This window comes from Sycon ciliatum, chromosome 3, assembly GCF_964019385.1.
Source record: "Sycon ciliatum chromosome 3, ocSycCili1.1, whole genome shotgun sequence".
NCBI classification, from domain to species: Eukaryota; Metazoa; Porifera; class Calcarea; order Leucosolenida; family Sycettidae; genus Sycon; species Sycon ciliatum.
Genome location: NC_088645.1, coordinates 7,752,486 through 7,775,082, shown reverse-complemented (window position 1 = coordinate 7,775,082; position 22,597 = coordinate 7,752,486).

Below are 22,597 nucleotides of genomic sequence, written 5' to 3'. Positions count from 1 at the left end.
AAGCGAATGGCCGAGGGCCCTCTTGATTGGTGTGAGTTGCCAGTATGATGCAAGCCAAATATTGATTGATCGAAGAAGAAGAATAGGTTTGCCATTACTGTGGATAAGAGTCATACTGTAGCTCAGTTGGTTAGAGCATTGCTCGCGAATAGCAAGGTCCCTGGTTCGAGTCCCGGTGGTGTGACTGATGTTTTTTTCTTTCTATTGTATCTGGCTTGCAAGTGTTGAGTTTCGGAGAGAAAAGAGCAGTACGAGGCATGTGGCCTCTAATTTCCTAATACTTTGAAATTCTCTGTCGTGAAGTCCAACTTTGAAATACACGTGCACCCGGGTGGTTTGAAATCCTAGAGCAGACACTGACCAGGGCATGATGATTGCACCTAAATGTAGTAACTGTTCTATCAAAGGTTCACCATTTGATTGATTACTGACCGAATACAGGTCCCCGCCCATTATAACTAGTCTGGATAGTACAAAAATCATGTTACTTAGTGCGCGTTCGAATTGTCACTCTTTGACTTTTCGAGGGGCTTCGTTTTTCTGAAGAGGTGGCCTTATTGGCCTCTTCAGAAAAACGAAACTCCTCGAAACTCCACAACCTCATCCGATGGGAGAGGTGGATTAGTTCCGAAGAGTTTGGAATAGCTACGTCACGTAGTACGTGGAGATGGTCGATCTGATCGGACGTCATCATCGCCATGACAATTCCACTAAAAACTTTAAAAATGATAGAAACCGTTCTAATGGGACACTTCAACTAATCTCTTTAAAGGGGAAGTTAAGGCAAAAATTAAAATTTCACCAGTTGTAGTCTTCGGGGTGCTGAGTCGAATGGTCGTGGTCCGAGGAAGCTGAGACGCTCCCTTCCTACTTGAATCCCAATCGAACTCGCGCACTTCCACCGAAACTGGGTGACTGCGCCCTACGAGATGGGGATTTGTATGCAAAATGTCACTAAAAGCGCCATTTCGTTCTTATAAAAGCACGGATGACCGCGATTGGCCCATATGTTGTAGTCTTTTGGACGCTGAGTCGACTGGTTTTGGTCCGAAAAGGCTGCGATGCAGCGTTCCTCCTTTATTCCCAATCGAACATGGTTGAAGAAGCGGTCACGTGCTCCTGCGTACACCAGTCACCTGGTCACCGTGCCTGCAGGGTACAACTTACTAGCCTGTTTGACCTTTTTTGGGTGCAGTCCTGTCACTCGAGTTGAACTCGAGTTGAACCTTGGTGTGAAAGTTGTCACCTGCTGGCGTGGTGACCAGGTGATTTGGGCACCCAGGACCACGTGACCGCTTGTTCAACCATGTTCGATTGGGAATAAAGGAGGAACGCTCCATCGCAGCCTTTTCGGACCAAAACCAGTCGACTCAGCGTCCAAAAGACTACAAAATATGGGCCAATCGCGGTCATCCGTGCTTTTATAAGAACGAAATGGCGCTTTTAGTGACATTTTGCATACAAATCCCCATCTAGTAGGGCGCAGTCACCCAGTTTCGGTGGAAGTGCGCGAGTTCGATTGGGATTCAAGTAGGAAGGGAGCGTCTCAGCTTCCTCGGACCACGACCATTCAACTCAGCACCCCGAAGACTACAACTGGTGAAATTTTAATTTTTGCCTTAACTTCCCCTTAATTAAAAAATTTGTTCGAACAGTTGATGAAGACAATTCGAACGCGCCCTCTAAACAGAAATCTGAACTCCCCTGGCGAAAGGTGGTCTATTGCTTACAGGTCCGATTACAACATAATTCATTAGTACATCAAATTCGTTATAACAACCTTTTCCCCATGTCCCTGGAGTGCCAAACTCATATTTTTCTCATCACTATTGTCATAATATTATGATCACCTCGTGCATGAAACTCGGAGCAACACAATCTTCATCCCCAGGGGTCAGTGTTGTACATGTGGCTGCGCTTGTATCTCTTTGATGTACATGCGGCTGCGCTTGTGTCTCTTTGTCGTACCTGCTGCTGCGATTGTGTCTCTGTGTTGTACATGCTGCTGAACCCTGGTACATGCTGCTGCACTGTCTTTGGCTCCTGCGTACATGCGGCTGAACTGTCTTCTGTCCCCGTTGTATACACACTTTCATGTCTAGCCCCCATTGTACGCCTTCACTATATATTCCGTTGTCTCGTCTTGTCTCAGTGTCAGTACTAATTGTTAGTTGTCAGTGTTAGTTGTTAGTCGTCAGTTCTCTCGTCGGCGCTTGAAGTTCGTTACAGAAAATATCTCTCTTTCGGTATCGAGACACAACTATTTTCCTAGTCTTTTTGTTGTGTGGCGTGGCGAGAGCGTAGAAGAAGTAGTTTGTCTGCCAGCCAAGGCGACATCAGGGTTCTAGCCTAGCCCGTTCTTATTTTTCCCGAACATAGCGGTTTCGTTCTTATTCGATGGTACACAGCGGTTTCGTTCTTATTCGATGGTACAGTCATACCTGTACATCTATGCAGAGTTATGCTTTCCGAGTGCACATTATAGTGTACCTTACGGTTTCCGTTCTCATCTGCAAAAAATCCAGCCTAGACCGTTTCAAAAAATTGGTGAAATTCTAGCCTGGCCGTTCTCCGGCGCTCCATTTCCGGCGCTCTGTTCTTCGGCGCTAAGCTCTTCAGCCCCCACAGTACTGCAGTGCATTGATGCCAGTGTATTCTCACATGATTGTGCCCGGAGATGCAAGTGCACTATAGAGAGCTACATGTACCTGGACAGCTTGGTATTGAACTTGCCGAGAACGTTTCAAAAAAATCAAGATCCTAAAAGTTTGAAGTGCGGTGTGCAATATCACTTCCGAGATCTGATGGTCATCGAGCGAAATTCATGTTTGCATCATGAGTAGGGCCTCTCGCTAAATGCACTGTGCAATGCACGGCACACCGCAGCGAGAACCTCCACTGCACACAAGTATAGTCCACGACTGCATGCGATCTTGAGCTCTTGAGTCACGTGCACACACTGTGCGGAAAGTAAGGTTCGCTAGTCACTCACTGCAGAAGTTGAGCTCGGATCGACTTTCCATGATGTGGCGTGCGATGGGGCTGCCGACGACCAGGCACGCAAACGTTAGAAGAAAATCTCTCGATCGTATCTCTTGTCGCTCATTACACCGCAGAAGTGATACTGTGTGTCACACGTACTACACATATTGACGACAATGTTTCGGTCACAATACATGATGAGCCAAGTCTACCTGTCTGCCCGTGAGAACACCTCTACCATGTATACAGGCCCGTAGCAGCCCCATTTTGGTTGGTCCGGCAAGATCCGACCTCGGTGCCCCCCCCCGAGCCCACACTCCTACATATGCCGGTACATGTACATGTACAAAGTGTACATGATTGTACGTGTATGTACAGTTGTATGTAATTGTGACCATGCAGAGTGACATAGGGCGAGAAAAGGAAGAAGGATGTTCTGCATGAGTCAGGAAAAAGGGCATTAGCATGTTGTGTCCGTCCAAACAGAACTTGTTGAAGCCTATGAAGGCATAGCAACAGTATCTAAACGCATGTGATAAAAGAACCAAAAATGGACCTTTGGTCCCTTGGGGGAGGAGAAAGGACATTGCAATGGAGGAATGGCAGGAGGTCATAAAACACAGGACAACCAACACCCACATAGATCTACATCTATATACATGGTATTCGCAACAACATGTACATGACATGTACTTGAGGACTACTAGAGTTCAAACTTCAAAGTATATACTCTTGCTATTACCATGTACTACCTCTACTTATATACCTCTACTTATTGCACACATCATGGGTGGACATTCTGAGCTGCTTACATGTGTGAGCTCCTTTTTTTGTTTTTTTTGTTTTTTTGTTTTGGCCAAACATTGGTCCGGCAGCTGCCGGACCTGCCGGACCGCCTGCTACGGCCCTGGTATACAATGTATTTCTAAAGAATACATGACGCAGAGGGGAATGATTAGTACTACTATCATGGAGTTTACTCTCATCATGCTAACTCACACCAATAAGAGATGTCAGGATGGCGAAGACCGAGGAAGAAGGAAGTTTGTTATACAGGTGGATTCCTGATAATTCGAACCTCAAAATGCCAGGAAAAAACTTCTAATTATCCGGACATTCTAATTATCCAAACTTGAACCCACAGCACAATATGTATGTCAAAATGCTCTCATGGTCACGCAGAGTTGCGCTAATGGACCTTAGACACAGATTTCGCGGATACTGAACTGACCGGCCCAGCCTGCTCATGTAAACTGAACTGACCAGTACAGTCAAATCTGCCGTAAGCGACCGCCCCTTGGTGCAAGAAAAAGCGGTCTCTTACGGCAGATGTATGGTAAATCCGGCATACCGGGCATGCATACATGTATATGCTTCCATGTACTCAAATCGATGAGAATAATGTGATTTTTAATATCATTTTGGATATTCAATAGAATATGGTGCCAGGGCCAGTCGATCGCACTTGCAAGACAGCGCATTTTCACACCTTGCAGTTGACAGCGCACTGGCAAGTACAGTTTCGCGCCTGACTGAACGTGGGTCGCGGTCGCTTACAGCAGATTTGAATGCAGCCACCTTGCATGAAATCGCGGTCGCCGGTCGCGTACAGCAGATGGTCGCTCTGGACAGATCAATTATTAATTTTGTATGTGAAACCGTCGGTGCACGGAAAATCGGTCGCTAACGGTAGATGGTCGCCTACAGCAGAGGTCACTAACGGCAGATTTGACTGTACAATGTACAGTGAACTTCGAATTACACTTTGCTAACTTCGCATTATCAGCACACATCCCACACATTTTCTATGTAAGAGGAATCTGTGGGACTTCGAATTAACCGGACATATGCAGTTCGAGGTTTGAATTATCTGAAATGTTTATGTGGGACTCGTATTGATAGAAATCGGTCCTGGAAAAACTTCTAATTAAGGAGGCTCCAACCTTCTGCGCTGCGCAGCCGGCTAGCCGGTCTGGCGCTCTGTTTTTTTGCAGGCAAAAGTCTTGTTTTTGCCGATAAGTGCGAAAAGTTGGGAAATTCCCATCTCAACTTACTAAAATTTGAACTCCGCGATCGACAGTCTTATCAGGGAATATTGTTTCATTCTTCACCTGTAGTCTTCCCTGGGCCCCATCGAGGTTCCTGTTGTTTTTTCTTCCATTGTGTCAGTGGGTATCAGGGCATGTTTTCAAAAGCATCGCTGGTGTGAGCAAGAAGTTGACTTCACAGCTCGATTTCTCGAGATCCTGAACAATTTTGCTTGACGAAAACATGAACAAGGAGAACGGAGCCAAGCGTCTCGTTGGCTGTGTAACACCAGGGACCAAAACCTACTGTAAGCGCGTTTTGGAGAGAGAGATTGAAGTGGGTGCACAGACGCTGGTAAGTGGATCCACTTCTAATTCTCAAGTGGCGAAATATATTGCTACGCTGAAAACATTGCAGTCTTGAGTGAGTGGTAAATCGTTGGTGAGCTACTGCTCAGTGACTTGGGCTATTTACGAAAGCTGTGACCTGTCAGCTGCCAACGTCGCCAGCAGTAAGTCATCACCTGCGTCCACTTGAATAAAATGCAGCACTGAAAATTGAGTATGTTGTTTTGCAGTGTACTATTCTCTATTGTCAGAGTGTGAAGTATTTTTGTTAATGTTGTGTTGTACAGCACCAGTGATTTGAAAATATTCCTACACTACTCGCACCAGTTCTATTATGATGAATGCATGCACCTGTACCCATAAGCACTATGTGCATGCACATACGCAGGCACGCGTGTGAGCCTACATATTGTGTGTGTGCGCGCGCGCGCGCGCGCAGTGCATGTTGTGTGTGTGTGTGCGCGCGTGCGCGCACGTGTGCACAAGTGCATGGACAGCAGAATATGGTAACTAAGCTCAAGAGTATGCATTTGCATGTGGGTGTATGCTATTGCGGGTGCGCGTATATGACGTACATGTTTTTGTGTGTGCAAGAGGTACTTGTTTGTGAGCATGTGCATGGAAGCGTACATGTATGTATCAATGTGTGCAATGCGCATGCACCCACATACACTTGTGGTTGTTCCATGTCATTGGGAATAGTGTTATGATTATACCTAATGGGTGCTACAATTACTAGCAGTCGTTCATTGCCAATATTGAGTTGAACCTGCATCTACATTGTACATGTACATGTACTACAAACATGAAACTGCCCCCCCCCCCCCCCCCAGAATATAATAATTGTTATCCTCCTCAAGCTCTTTGCCTGTTGCTTTATGAGAAATACTAGGAGTGAAATATTGCAAGAGTTGTGATGCAAAGCTGGTCTGAACTGCGCTCAGGGTCAGTAGGCCTCGGCCTGGATCATGAATAACGTTGTGCATGGATCATGCCGATATCCAGATCAAGGGCTAAAAAGCCCAGGAACCATGGCCTCATCTAGTCTCCATGTATACTATAACAATCTGGGGGACCATTCAATGCTTTTGACACAAAAATTGGAGTAATACCACAAGGAATGCATAGAATGATCACCTTACCTGAAAAATAACAATTCCAAGAATGGTGGAAAATCGGCCAATTTTCTGTCCTATTTTTATTTGTGGAGGTCTAAAATGCACGGTAACCCCCCTAAAAGTATATATTTCTAGTTTCTATGAAGTATGAGGATCCCAAAAATAAAATAAAAAGGGCATGTCCATGAAGAAAATATGAAGCTGTGCACCCAATTGTACTTTGCGGACGGGCATTTCTGCGAAGTTCATTTTTGTACCAAAATTACTATTTTTCTGAGTAGTCAATGCTGATTGCCAGATTTTCTTGCTCAAATGCTTCACTGTGATGTGTGAAAGGACTTGCAATCACAAAGAGAAGCCAGACAACTGGTAAATCTGAAATATGACCCCAAAACAAGCAAATTTAGGCCGAAATCGATAAATACACCCACCCCTAGAAATACACCTCAAACAGCCTTATCTCCGCGGAAACACCCCCTGAATTTTTTTGTGGAGTAACATGGGATGATATAGAGCACACTCATCCACAAAAAGGAGGGGGTTTATGAAGAAAAAAAATCACCCCCAAAGGGTTGGAGCCTCCTTAAGCGGTATGTTCGAATTAAGCCATATTCGAATTATCAGGATTCCACCTGTAACATACTAGGGACCATTAGAAAGCCGTAAAACGTCAACGGTAACGAGCATTAAGGTTTTTTTTCAAGTCATACAAAGTACCCTCTGTGGGCTCACTACAGTTTGCAAACTGATCTGTTGCCACTTGTTCTTATAATGATCAGCTCTGTTGACAGGGTAGTCGTATCTGGGTTATCAGGACTAGGTCCGAAACAGATGGCAGTTTACAATGTCCTTAGGATTGTCAGGAGTGTCACGGTCGATCGCTCAGCATCTATCATTTCACAATCACCTTGCAGTTTGCACACTTTCTTTCTTCCTATATTGCTATGTTTCTTGTGCATGCACAGGTAGGAGATCCCCGATAGGCGTTAGTTAGCCTTTGGGTTATCCTGGAGTAAAGATCATTACTTTGTGACTTAGAGTCCTTGCACTTTCGCAGACAAGTATCAGCTCTTGTCACTCTATTTAAACTTATACATATATCTCCAGAACACCTCCAACATGTTCACCTTTCATTGTCTTCAAGTCCAAGAAGACCAAACAAACTTAACATCGATTATCACGGTGTGCGTTTTTCTTCCCACTTTTCCAACAAAGCTGCAATGCTATGGAATTGCCTACCGCCTTCTCTTACCGCTATAACCAGCCTCCCCGAATTCAAGCATTCTCTCTATCAGCATTTTCGCCGATATATTCATTACACTGACGGTATCCCAACTCCTTAATTACCAGATTTTGTATGCCTCGATCTATTTCCTTAGCCTATCCTCGATTAACTGCTCCCTCTGCATAAAGTTGTCATTTCATTCTTCTTGCAGGAGATCCCTCGACAGGCCCAAAGGCTTTGGGAAATCCTTAGATATAATAAAATACAAAATACAAAATTACTACTAATACTATCTGCCACAGGAGATCTCTCCTCCCTCTGTCAACCAGGTGAAACCCTCATTAGAAACTCTATCCTGCACACTGGCCCTAGTCCAAACACTCCCACAACACATGGTCCGCTCTCAACAAAAGATACCGGCTAGAGTCACAGAACAGTAGGGGGGAGGGGTGGGAGAGAACCGGTACAGACGAACAGACGAAACAAAGGCTTTCCTTTTCTCGAAGTGTTGCTTACCTGAAAGAGTCGCAGTTCTTCCTTCACCCAACTGGATGAGACTTCCCACCCCCAAAAAGCTTCTCATAGGTCATTCCGAAATATCATCAACGCTTGCGACCAATGCAGAAAGCGACCTCTCTCGCAAAGGGCACCTCTTCTTTTGGAAAGAAGTTACCGGTAGTACTTCGCCTTTGTCCTTCGCGTTCATGAAGCCAATAGTACAAACACTACTCAGAAGCTGCGACGGACTCGGCCATGGCGTGGTGAATATGTGTGGTGATTGTGGACCAAGAGCGCACTGTAGAGAGGTGGACAGTCTCACACTACGAGCCTCCCTACAGTTATGTTAATGGTTATTCGTCACGGGAGTCTCTCCTTCTCTTCTTTTTCGAAGCAGCAGAACCGGCATTGGAAAATCTATCCTACACTAATATTGCCCTCGCCAGTACATCAATGTACCGGTACAAACACTCCCGCAACACACGGTCCACTTCCGACAAAAGATACGGGCCGGAGTCACTGCACAGCAGGGGAATATAAGAATCTTTATTTTAGGATTACCCAAAGGCTGACGCCAATCGGGGGGATCTTCTATTTGTGTCTATACAATGAACATTGGAGTTGGGAAAAAGAGAAAATGTGCAAAATGGAAAAGACCGGTACAGAACAAACACAGGCTTTCCCCTTGAAGTGCTGCTTACCTGAACAAGTCGCAATGTTGCCTTCCCTCCTCGACACTCCGTAATCCAGGAGACCTCTGCAAGGTGGATCTGAAATATGCTCAACACTTGATCACCTCTGATTGCTGAGAAACGACTAAAGCAGAAAGCGACGTATTTCGCAAAAGGCAACTCTTCTTTGAGGAAGAAACTAGCGGTGGTACTTCTTTTTCCTTGTCCTTTCTCTGACTTTGGCTTTGGGCGTAGTTTGGCTTCATGGTATGCAGACTACAGAGTACAGTACAGTACACAGGTACAGGACGCTCGGCAGCACGCGCCGCCGACGCGGGTTGCTTCGCAGGTTCCCGTACATGTGTACCGTCGAGGTACTAGTATTCTTACACGGCACGTGATCGTCGTCCAGATCACGGCCAATAGCAGGCTCTGCAGCGCCGCGCGGTCATAATCAGCTTATCACGCCCGATTGACATCATCTTGGGGAAATCGCCTCGTTTGGGAGGTCGAAAGTTTGACCTTTCGACCTTTGACCTGAACATGATCTTGCCTTTGCTGCAGCTGCTGTTGTTTGCTGGGACGCAGCCCTCGGGTCCTACGGCGCGGCGTCCTTGGCTTGGGCAAGGGAGTTAGTTGTATGGCTTCTCCATTGAGTTGTGTTTAGCAATGGTACATAAATCATGAAAAACAAGCGGGGGCTAACCTGGGGTGATCAAATATAAGTATGGCTTTTCCGAAGGAGAATTGGGCACTGATTCCGATGAGCTATGTCTCGAGCCGATCAGAGAAGAGGAACCGTGTCAAATAATCATTAAAATTTCATAAATAACACCTTCCATATCTGGGCATAGGGCTTGATGACGTGCGTACTGCTTAGCTGTCACCATGGGGAAAGGCAACATTGCCTGTTGGGAAATCCCTAACAAAATAAGAAATTCAAAGTATCAGTCGGGGAAGTGAACTGCCTGAAAAGAGAAAAAAACGCCAGACCCACCAGGACTCGAACCTGGGACCCTGCTTGTCATGAGCAATGCTCTAACCACTGAGCTATGGGACCAGGCTGAACCTAGAAGGCGCTGACAAGTTTTTCACTCCAAAGGCAGCTCACAACACGTGCCACACATACTGATGGCACTTGGGTCTTTTTCCCTCCCCCAGGGGACCAACCACGTTCAGTTTCTGGAAACTACCAGAGGTGAAAGAAAGTGATTAAATTTGGAAAGGATTTGGAGTGAAAAACTTGTCAGCGCCTTCTAGGTTCAGCCTGGTCCCATAGCTCAGTGGTTAGAGCATTGCTCATGACAAGCAGGGTCCCAGGTTCGAGTCCTGGTGGGTCTGGCGTTTTTTTCTCTTTTCAGGCAGTTCACTTCCCCGACTGATACTTTGAATTTGAAGTTCTCCCAATCCTTTCACAAAAAAAAGAAATAATAATAATAATTTGAAACTCGGGTATTGAGCCAATAATAAAAGTAGAAAGGAAAAGGACACTTTCTGACTGTATATAGTATCTAGTTACAGTGGTGGAGAGTTACTCTTAACTCGTTTCCATATGTCCTTTTCCTTTCTACTTTTAATAATGAAATTGAAGACACCACTGCAGCTGTACTTATTGTTGATAAATATGGTGGTAAAGACACACCTGGCAATGTGGCGGTAAACACACGCCTGCCCATACACGCTCTCTAGGCTGCAAAGTTCTGGCACAGAGCTCTCCTTCTCACCACCACCACCATCAGTTCGCGCCTGGCGCCTGGTCGATGCATGGCTGGCGGTATCCGGCATAGCAGGCTGGTACATCAAGTAGCGCATGGCACATAGATGATGACACAGCAACGACATAGCTCGATTGCGAGTCAAGCTCCGTATGAAGACATCCAAGAAGAAGATTGCCTGATGAGTCCAGCGGGGACGAAACGTACGTCGCAATCGAGCTATGTCGTTGCTGTGTCATCATCTATGTGCCATGCGCTACTTGATGTACCAGCCTGCTATGCCGGATACCGCCAGCCATGCATCGACCAGGCGCCAGGCGCGAACTGATGGTGGTGGTGGTGAGAAGGAGAGCTCTGTGCCAGAACTTTGCAGCCTAGAGAGCGTGTGTGGGCAGGCGTGTGTTTACCGCCACATTGCCAGGTGTGTCTTTACCACCATATTTATCAACAATAAGTACAGCTGCAGTGGTGTCTTCAATTTCATTCTCCCGAGTCAAGCTCCGTATGAAGACATCCAAGAAGAAGATTGCCTGATGAGTCCAGCGGGGACGAAACGTACGTCGCAATCGAGCTATGTCGTTGCTGTGTCATCATCTATGTGCCATGCGCTACTTGATGTACCAGCCTGCTATGCCGGATACCGCCAGCCATGCATCGACCAGGCGCCAGGCGCGAACTGATGGTGGTGGTGGTGAGAAGGAGAGCTCTGTGCCAGAACTTTGCAGCCTAGAGAGCGTGTGTGGGCAGGCGTGTGTTTACCGCCACATTGCCAGGTGTGTCTTTACCACCATATTTATCAACTTTTAATAATAATAATTTGAAACTCGGATGTTGAGCCATAAATAAATGTAGAAGAGAAAAGGACATATATAATAATAATAATAATAATAATTTTATAATAGCAATAAAAAGAACAAATTCTGCAGTCATCGCCACACTACAACGAAGTCATGAAAGTTTACCAGAATTAATTTTCTTGTCACATTCATCAGTGGAAAGTCGTGACTGAAGAGTAACCATGCTGAACAATGATTAAATATACATTCAATGATGTGTTACGAGAACAAAATACAGTGCCAAAATAGAAAGAGGGAAGGTGAGACAATAGCAGTGAAGTGAGAGCTAAGTGCAACGGTGGGTGAAAAACTAATAATTATAACGCTAAAACTGTGTAGTGAGACAAACAATCATGCTGTGCACCTACGAAAACAATTTTAACGCAACTACATGTTTCTTCTGCTTACAAAGATCAGGCTTATGCAAACGAATACAAACAGCCTCAAGTACTTTCAACTGACTAGCATACCGTGCACGACAAAGAACAGAAAAACTAAAATCATCATACACCTGCAGACACTTAGGGTGAGACAACAAGTGAAGAAAAACGGCAGACTTCTTACGATCACAATCACCATCTGATTCTTCGTCTCCAACAACCGCAACCTCGTCCTCCGTTTCATCTCCCAACTCGTCCTCAGTGTCGTCCTCCGTGTCATTCTCCTCATCAACACTGATCGGTCCCAGGCTCGTTTGACGTTGTTTAACCTCTGTTCGTTGACTCCTCCTTTGATCTTGATGGCAACTTGTTACCATTGTTGTTGTTGTTGTTGTTGTTGTTGTTGTTGTTGTTGTTGTTGTTGTTGTTGTTGTTGTTGTTGTTGTTGTTGTTGTTAAATCTTGTGTTCCCAGTGTCCTCGCCGGTGCTTGATCTCCAGTACTGTAATAATTCATTGAATAATTAGCCGTTGATCGTCTAGGTCTTTGAATGTTGATTGTGTTACTTTCTTTGTTAAATTGCGATCCCTTCAGCCTTCTTTCTCGTTGTTCACAATCAGTGCTTGCCTCATCCATATATGCACGTGCCACCGACACCACAGACTCAGCCCCAGCACCGCCGATGATAGATGTAGGTGGCGGTTCTGGGGGAGGCAACGGCAAAGACGGCGATGAGGGCATTACCTCATCACAGCGACCACTTTGGTCTTGAGCTGAATGTTGTTGTGGTGTGTTATCTTGTGTTGTTATGGTGCATTGTGTTGTGGTGACAATATGCCCATTACCCGACTCCAAGGCTCTCGATACGGGTAATGGAGGCACTATTGCCGATGACGGAAATTGTGCTAACGATGGCTGTGGCCAAGGGTTCTTCAGTGGCCTGCCGCGTTTTGGTCGCAGTGCCCGTGCAGAGCCAGTCAGCATATGCAGTGGGACGTGCTGCTTGATACGTGCGTTCAGATGTTGAAGAGTCCTACCAACGTACCGACTACCGCATTGTCGGCACTCAAATTGGTATACCAATTTAGATGCAAGTTGGGTTGGTAGGACATCCTTCCTCACCGTGAACGCACGTACAGTTGTGAAAACGGGTACAAAATGTACCGCGTAGTAAGTTTGCTGTACAATTTTCCGTACCAAGCGACTCATGGATAATGAGAGGTTACCTTTCCAGGGGAGAGAAAGATACGTGGGACATTTGTCCGGGCCAAAACGTTTTTCCTTTTTATCCAGCCTTTCGCTCATGAGTTCCTTCAATAGATCGTCAGGGTACCCGTTCTTTAGAAAAACGGACTTAAGGAAGTCCAGTTCCTCAGCTAGTTTGGAAGAGGAGCAAATACGCTCTGCTCGATCCACCAAGTTACGCACTAAATTCACCTTGTATTGGTACGAACAATACGAGTCAAACATTATGTACTGGCCGGTGAATGTAGGCTTTCTGTACACAGATGTTACGGTACTCTGACTAGACTTTTCCACAAGGACGTCTAGAAAGGGAAGTTTGTTGGCTTGTTCGTGTTCACACGTAAAACGTATGGAAGGATGTAGGTCATTTAGGTTACGTTTGGTTGGTCACATTCCCAAATGGGAATCACTTGGAATCACTCGGAATCATTCTCGCGCGTTTGGTTGGTCAAAAAAGTGTGTTAGGTTGGTCACATTCCACATGATTCTAGAATGGGAATCGCTGAGAATGATTCTTTTTGGAGAATGATCATTCCACCTCACATGCTGGAATGAGCATTCTCATTCCGGAATCAAAAATGATAATGGCTGCGACGAGCCAAACAATGTAGCAACAGGTTCAAGTGCCTCAAATCATGCACAGAGAAGTACCTTGACTCTCTCAAGGAAACTAGAGTCGGGTAAAAGAAAAGACAGCCGCCGTTCCACAACGACATCATGGAATTGCTATGTCAAGTGATTCCTAATTGATTCTGGCGCGTTAGTTTGGTCAGGTGATTCTTGCCGATTCCCATTCCAGAATGGTTCTCATTTACATTCTGAAAATGCCCAACCAAACGCAACCTTAGAATACCAAGAAAGATTTGGCTATCTTCAAGAGAATCAAACCAGGTGAAGGAATCATCAACAAAACGAACGTACAATGCTGGCCACAACTGTTCTGCAATCAGTGACTCGCAGTAACCAACGAACACATTCGCTAAAACTGGACCCAATGGAGAGCCCATGGCTACCCCATCAACCTGCCTGTACATAATGTCACCGAAGGAAAACTCCACACCAGTCGTCACGAGTAACATCAGTTCCCGGAACGCCGTCTCCGATATCCATGGCGTGTCAACTTCATCATTTCGGTACAACACATCTAGGCAAATATTGATAGTCTCTTCCAACGGGACGTTCGTGAACAGACTAACAACATCAAACGAGCACATATGCGCGGAGGCCGGAACCGGGTGGGAGCGAAGGACGTCAATGAATTCGAAGGTGTCTTTAACTGTATGTTTGCAATAGAACGTTTGCACGATGTCAAGCCAACCACACAGCCATTTAGAGATATTATATTGTGGTGATGCAACCATGGATAATATGGGGCGCAACGGACAGTTCGGTTTATGTATATTTGGTAGCCCATAGAGACGTGGCCGGACGGAACCAGTGGGCCGCATTTGTTCACGGTGAGGAAGGATGTCCTACCAACCCATAATAATATAATAATAGTTACAGTTCGCATGTCACTCATGGAAGGATCCATGGGCTTAACGCATCTGTCAACGAAATCCAGGCAGAAGAGCCGACAAAAGGCGTCTCATTATTGTTAGAACGTATCGCAGTAAGAACAACTACGCAAGCGCAGCACATTTTTCCACAAGCATCAGCCATTCTTTCTTGTCTAGAGCCAGTTCAAAACAGTCAGAAATATCAATATTGGCGTGCTTTAGATCACTTTTAATATTGTCAATCCATCTGAGATGGGGTCGGCCACGTGGGCGCTTGATGTCCCGGGTATTAATTGCCATCTCCAGTGCTTGGTAGGACGCTGAGTTACGTCCTTCGCGAACAACATGGCCCAGCCAGAGCAGCCGACGTCTGCGACAGGTAGTGCTGACTGGGCCTTGTCGCGTTGAGGCGTACACCTTGGCATTCGACATGTGGTGAGGGTACACCACACCAAGCAGGTACCGCAATTTTCTGCGGTGCCATGCGTCCAGCCGATTACTGAGTTGCTGTGTCAGGGCCCACAGTCCGCAGTTATACAACAGGATAGGCAAAATGAGGGCAGAGAACATACAAAGTCTGGAGCTCAGTTTATGACGCTTCCACGAAATGGAGCCGAACGCTCTATTCGCAGCACCTATTCTTGCCTGAATATCCTCTGCGGACTCCAACAAAGAGCCAAGCAGCTTGACAGATCGCCAAGAGGAGTCGGCTTTAGTTACCGTAATATATTGTGTTTTCTGAATATTTAACATTAGGTTATCTTCTTTGAATTTTTCACTTGATTTCTCCACAATCTCCTCGACTTCTCGCCTCTCCGTGTCATGGATTGTTGTGTCGTCTGCATATTGGGTGGTTGGTGCTGGTAAAGATAAGTGCGATAGTATAGGATCAAGGTGGCGCATGGCTCCCTCAGCATACACATTGTACATGATGGGAGACAGCGGATCCCCCTGCACTACTCCGATATTTGTAGCAAACGCTGTGCCTAAATGAGAACTGAGTTTCACTCTCACCGTCGTGTCCGAGATCAGAGTGGCAACGACATCAGTGGCAGCTCCAGAGTCTGAAAATCGCGCCAACGCCTTCTCACGGACAATGGTATCAAATGCTCCGCTGAAGTCTAATAGTGCGGCAGAGTATTTCCAGTCACCGAGTAGTGCACGTTCGCACATGACACGCGTATAGAAAACTCCGTCAGCCGTGGAGCGTCCGGGTGTAAAGCCTGCCTGACTTTCACGTACATATGAGGTGGTAGATTGTTGTGAACGCATGGTGATGATGCGGGTCAGCACCTTGCGAACAACTGATAGCAGCATGACCGGTCTGTAACTTTTCGGTGCACCCATAGGTTTTCCTCGTTTGTATACTGGCACCAGAAGGCCACATCTAAGGTCAGGTGGGCAATAGTGGAGTTCCTTAATGGAGTTGAATAGGGTAGTCAGCCATGGAGTAATGACAGTCGAAGCCGTACGTAGCAGTGCCGCACTGATCCCATCACATCCAACAGCGCCTCCGATTTTCTGGTGCATGATGGCCTTCCTAATCTCTTCAGAGGTAAATGGTTCGTCTTTCGCCTTACTGTTAGGCTGTGCCGGGAAAAGCGTTGGCTGGTCGCTCCGGTAAAACACTGATGCGAAATACTTGCTGAATTCCTCCAAATACCAACCTCCAAATTCCTCCAAATACCAACCCAACTTGCATCTAAATTGGTATACCAATTTGAGTGCCGACAATGCGGTAGTCGGTACGTTGGTAGGACTCTTCAACATCTGAACGCACGTATCAAGCAGCACGTCCCACTGCATATGCTGACTGGCTCTGCACGGGCACTGCGACCAAAACGCGGCAGGCCACTGAAGAACCCTTGGCCACAGCCATCGTTAGCACAATTTCCGTCATCGGCAATAGTGCCTCCATTACCCGTATCGAGAGCCTTGGAGTCGGGTAATGGGCATATTGTCACCACAACACAATGCACCATAACAACACAAGATAACACACCACAACAACATTCAGCTCAAGACCAAAGTGGTCGCTGTGATGAGGTAATGCCCTCATCGCCGTCTTTGCCGTTGCCTCCCCCAGAACCGCCACCTACATCTATCATCGGCGGTGCTGGGGCTGAGTCTGTGGTGTCGGTGGCACGTGCATATATGGATGAGGCAAGCACTGATTGTGAACAACGAGAAAGAAGGCTGAAGGGATCGCAATTTAACAAAGAAAGTAACACAATCAACATTCAAAGACCTAGACGATCAACGGCTAATTATTCAATGAATTATTACAGTACTGGAGATCAAGCACCGGCGAGGACACTGGGAACACAAGATTTAACAACAACAACAACAACAACAACAACAACAACAACAACAACAACAACAACAACAACAACAACAACAACAACAACAACAACAACAACAACAACAACAACAACAATGGTAACAAGTTGCCATCAAGATCAAAGGAGGAGTCAACGAACAGAGGTTAAACAACGTCAAACGAGCCTGGGACCGATCAGTGTTGATGAGGAGAATGACACGGAGGACGACACTGAGGACGAGTTGGGAGATGAAACGGAGGACGAGGTTGCGGTTGTTGGAGACGAAGAATCAGATGGTGATTGTGATCGTAAGAAGTCTGCCGTTTTTCTTCACTTGTTGTCTCACCCTAAGTGTCTGCAGGTGTATGATGATTTTAGTTTTTCTGTTCTTTGTCGTGCACGGTATGCTAGTCAGTTGAAAGTACTTGAGGCTGTTTGTATTCGTTTGCATAAGCCTGATCTTTGTAAGCAGAAGAAACATGTAGTTGCGTTAAAATTGTTTTCGTAGGTGCACAGCATGATTGTTTGTCTCACTACACAGTTTTAGCGTTATAATTATTAGTTTTTCACCCACCGTTGCACTTAGCTCTCACTTCACTGCTATTGTCTCACCTTCCCTCTTTCTATTTTGGCACTGTATTTTGTTCTCGTAACACATCATTGAATGTATATTTAATCATTGTTCAGCATGGTTACTCTTCAGTCACGACTTTCCACTGATGAATGTGACAAGAAAATTAATTCTGGTAAACTTTCATGACTTCGTTGTAGTGTGGCGATGACTGCAGAATTTGTTCTTTTTATTGCTATTATAAAATTGTTGTCTCCACGTCGATTATTTGAATAATAATAATAATAATAATAATAATAATAATACTCATAAAAAGGACACACTTCAGGCTCATTACAAACATCTTGAAAGTTTTTGTCTTCACAAGTATACTTTCAAGCCTTCTCATCAGGTGAAATACAGGCAAGGGAAAAGGAACAGGAACAGTGGATTAAATACAGTAAGAAGGTGGTAAAACAGCGCAAAAAGAAAGAAAGAAAGAAAGAAGATAGCTAAAGTAAACAGCGAAAATTGCAATAATGACACAAAGGTGCAAATGCGAGAAAACTCAATAAGCGCGACATGTAGTGCGACAACAAGAGACAACCACTGGACATACATACTGAAGTGTGTCCTTTTTATGAGTATTATCGCATTTTTGTCTCAGAGGAAACTGAATAATAATAATAATAATAATAATAATAATAATAATAATAATAAAGAGGGGAGATGGAGGCCGGGGCTTGGTCTCTTGTGAGGATATGCACGGCCGGAGCATGTGTGGCCTGGCCCGCTACATGAGTACCAGCCCAATAGACAGAATAAGCCTGCTTTATCAGTATCATCAACAAAAACCTACAACAAAAAGCCACTCAATAACTGCAAAGGCCGCTAAGTTCCTGTCGAGTTTGGATCTGCCAGCAGCTGGACCAGCTTTACCCAATAAGCATACCATTAAACAAGCGTGCGCCGAGCGAAAATCCAAAACACTTTCCACTATGCCGCTGCATGGGAGATATTGGAGCCGATTGGAGGAGAATCACCTAGCTAAGGAGCTTACCTTCATGTGGTTGAAATCATGGACACTGAAACCTTCAACTGAAGGCATGATTATGGCAGCACAAGACCAATCCCTCAAAACGAAAAATTACCAATACGCCATAATGAAGTCAATTGCTCGAACTGATGCCAATTGCAGGCTTTGCAAGGGCAGCTTAGAAACAATTGACCACATTGTCAGTGCCTGCCCAGTTCTTGCTCGGACCAGTTACATCGAACGTCATAACCGGATAGTAAAGTATGTGCACTTCGAAATGTGTAGAGCACGAGATCTACCTACTGGTGCTTCACGATTCGACCACCAGCTCAAGGCATTGGTCAAAAGTGATCGGTATCGGCTCTATTGGGAGTATTTGGTCCCAACTGACCTGAAACTATCAGCAAACAGGCCTGATCTGCTCCTGTTGATGACAAGGAGCGCATCGCCTACATTATAGACATCAGCGTTCCTGGTGAGAACAACATCAATAAGAAAATGGCTGAAAAGCGCTCGAAATATTATGATTTGAAGCGGGATATTTCGAGGATTTGGTCCTTCACCCAGGTTGACGTGGTCCCTGTGGTTGTCGGTGCCCTGGGAGGCTTGGTGAGGGAGACTCCTCAATGCCTTCGGACTGTGCAGGGAGGATACCTGGCTATTGTGCAACAGGAGGCTATACAAGGTTCGATTAAAATACTAAGAACTATCCTTAACATGTAGATGCACCTCTGCTGCGTTTGCATGTTCAATAGCTAAGAGACTTGAATAACGACTGATAAAGACTGATATTTCCTTTGTTACTCCCTTCATTGGTTGATGTATTTTGCCTGTCGCTGCAAATTCTTTATTATTGTTTTGATGTTGGAGTTCGGATTGGGTTTCTTTCCTTTCTTCCTCTTCCTTCAACTATTTCTTGTCCCTTTGGTTTTTAGGTTTTATTTATTTATTTATTTTTGTTTGTTTTTTCACTTTCTTTTTGCTGTCCCACCCATGGAAATATGTCCCGGTGGGTCTGGCTTATCGCCTTCGAAAGAAGTGAATAAAGGAGAGATAATAATGGTAATGAAGAAGACACGATCATCACCCCCAGATCGATTGTAGCGAATTGGAAAATTCATGGTGAATTTGCTTCCACTCCAAGGCAATGTCGAGGTATAATAAAGGGTGCTTATACTGCCTTCCAACGTGAAGTGGAGATTAACATGGCTTTGCATAGCTGTTGTTCTACGCCAACTTACCTACTCTGCCTGATACCGTAGTGGTATATTGCAAATTTCGTGGACGAACAACTCTAGTCACTAGTGGCTAGTGAGCAACACTAACAGGTGAGATTTTTCAATTCGATGTTTTTGTTTGATAGCGGGATGGCGCCAGGCTTGCCGACGGCACAAACAAACAAACACCAAAATTAATTAAAGCTGTGTGGACCCTACTATAGCCAACTATACTACAACGAACTGATTGGCAACATCATTGTATTGCAAAAAGTTTCCATCTGTTCGAATAACATGCATGATGAGCTAGGCAAAAAAAGCATAGCGTGGGGCCCTGAGCGAAATAAATAAACGTTCTCTTTGCATTCGAGGATAATACGACACCATCTACCACCTTGATGACCTAGGCAAAAAATGCATAGGGATGTTATAAATTTTTCATTTCTCCTATTTTTTCAAGACACAACCTAGGATTCGAACCCGCACTATCGCCCTGCATGCATTCCCCCGACACACTTCGCATACATACTCATTCTTCCAAGTTGCTTCACGTTATGATCTTGCATTTGAAACACCCAACCGGGTATGTACACACCTACGGCCATAGTACAGAACTTCGTACATCTGTACAATGTGCATAAGGACTATATTGTGGCCAGCTGTCTTTGCTGGTACGGTACGGTACGGGACAGGTACGGGATAGCGCCAGGCATGCCGACGGCACACACAAACAAACACCAAACGAGAGAGCTTGGAAGCTCAGGGCCCTACGCTATGCTTTTTTGCCTTGATGACCTAGACAAAAAAAGCATAGGGATGTTATAAATTCTTATAAGTTTCTACTTTTTGTTTTTAGACATAACCTGGGATTCGAACCGCACTATCGCCCTGCATGCATCCCCCATACTAATTCTTCCAAGTTGCGCAATACTACATGTGTGTATGTGTTCGTTGAAATCAACTTTGTGATCATTGTGATTTCATGTGCTTTGAAGTTGAAATTCGAATTGCATGATTGTTCTGATTCTTGATTAGATTGATGTTCCACATGTTCTATTTATTTTACTTCAAGAGCTTGTACTTCAGTACTTTCAAGCACAACCCTACCAATGAAGGGAAAGAAGCAGCAGAGACACCTACTGAGTCAAATGACTACCACTGTCAGTTATCAAACAACACAATTTTTGTCAAATTGAAAAATCTCACCTGCTAGTGTTGCTCACTAGCCACTACTGACTAGAGTTGTTCGTCCACGAAATTTGCAATATACCACTACGGTATCAGCCAGAGTACGTAAGTTGGCGTAGAACAACAGCTATGCAAAGCCATGTTCATCTCCGCTTCACGTTGGAAGGCAGTATAAGCACCCTTCATACCTCGACATTGCCTTGGAGTGGAAGCAAATCCACCATGAGTTTTCCAATTCGCTACAATCGATCTGGGGGTGATGATTAGGCATGGGCGGGTAATGCTAGTTATTTGCTGCGATAATGCTAAAGGCAATGCTCATAATATGAGGATACACAAGAGAGAGATTGGAAGCTTTGTTACAAATATGAGGATATAATGCCACTTATAATGCTCACACTACTCCATAATGCCAGTTTAAAAGTTGGAAAAGTCGATTTAAGAAGGCCGTCTTGGATCAAGGCCAAAGCGTAGAAGAAAAAAACTTAAACAGCAGTGAGCATGTTGTCTGAAACAATCCACTGAGAAGGTTGATTTGCAACGTCAAGTCTCCGGACGAAGCCGGACCGGTTTAGATGCATGATTTTCGGAACTGGACCTAGCCAGCTTCATGCGTGACACCGTTGTCGACCGGCAATTATGCTTGTAATGCCAATTTTGCATGCGAAATGGTGTTATAATGCCAGCATTATGCCACCTGGAAAAAGGGACTATAATGCCAGCCATAATGCTAGCATTACCCGCCCATGCCTAGTGATGATCGTGTCTTCTTCATCACCACTGCAGCCTGGACAGCCTTCGGGAAGACATGTGTCACTCTCCTGCTCAACAGACTCCTACATCTAGATTTGGTTACCATCAGGGAACGAAATAGAGCTGCAAAACACCAAAGCAATTGTTTTCTTCCATTCAATTACAGTAAAACCTGTAACTAACGACCACCCCTTGGTGCCCGGAAAAGTGGTCTTTAGTGGCAGGTGGTCTTTAGTTAGAGGTTTGCACCGCGTGACCATAATTATATGGATCCCATTATATGATATGTATGTCAAAGTGCAGATAATACAATCCCCCACCACTTGCGCACTGACATTCTTCTTTCAGATCATACAACACTTGGAGAGCTAGAAAATCTAGTTTTATTGCAGACATTAAATTCAGCTCCTACTTCTGAAGCCAGGAGTCAAGAGTTCCCTGTTGAAGCTTCTCTTTGCGCTGGGCTTCAAGTTTGTTCATGAAGGCACCAAGTTTCTCTAGATTATTGCTATGGTAGACAAACCACGCTGCAACGTAAACTGTTGCAATGTTGAGATGCAGGACAGTGCTTCTTTGCCGGATACTTCTCTGACTTCTGTGGACTCAGTGTGACCTGGTGACTGAGCTGTGTGATTGCACTTCGACAGAGAGCCGCTCAGTCTTAGTTTCTCCTTCGAGTAGTAACATCGATCAAAGAGCGCTTTGGATGCGCTCTCCAAGACGCTTCCTATCATGTTTGTTCTTGACAGCACTTGAAATTATGACAGGTGTAGTGCAGTCCACACTGATTCCACAGTCAGAATGAGACTGCGTTCATTTGTCCAGCTGTAGTATCGAAACAGTCCTTTCAGGACCATGGAAAATCATCAACATTTCGAGAAGGAGCTTTGAGCAATGTTTGATTTCCTACATCGCGGTCGCTAGTTACGGGTCAAAATTCGACATTGGGACAAGAAAAGGCGGTCGCTGGTCGCGTTCAGCAGGTAGTC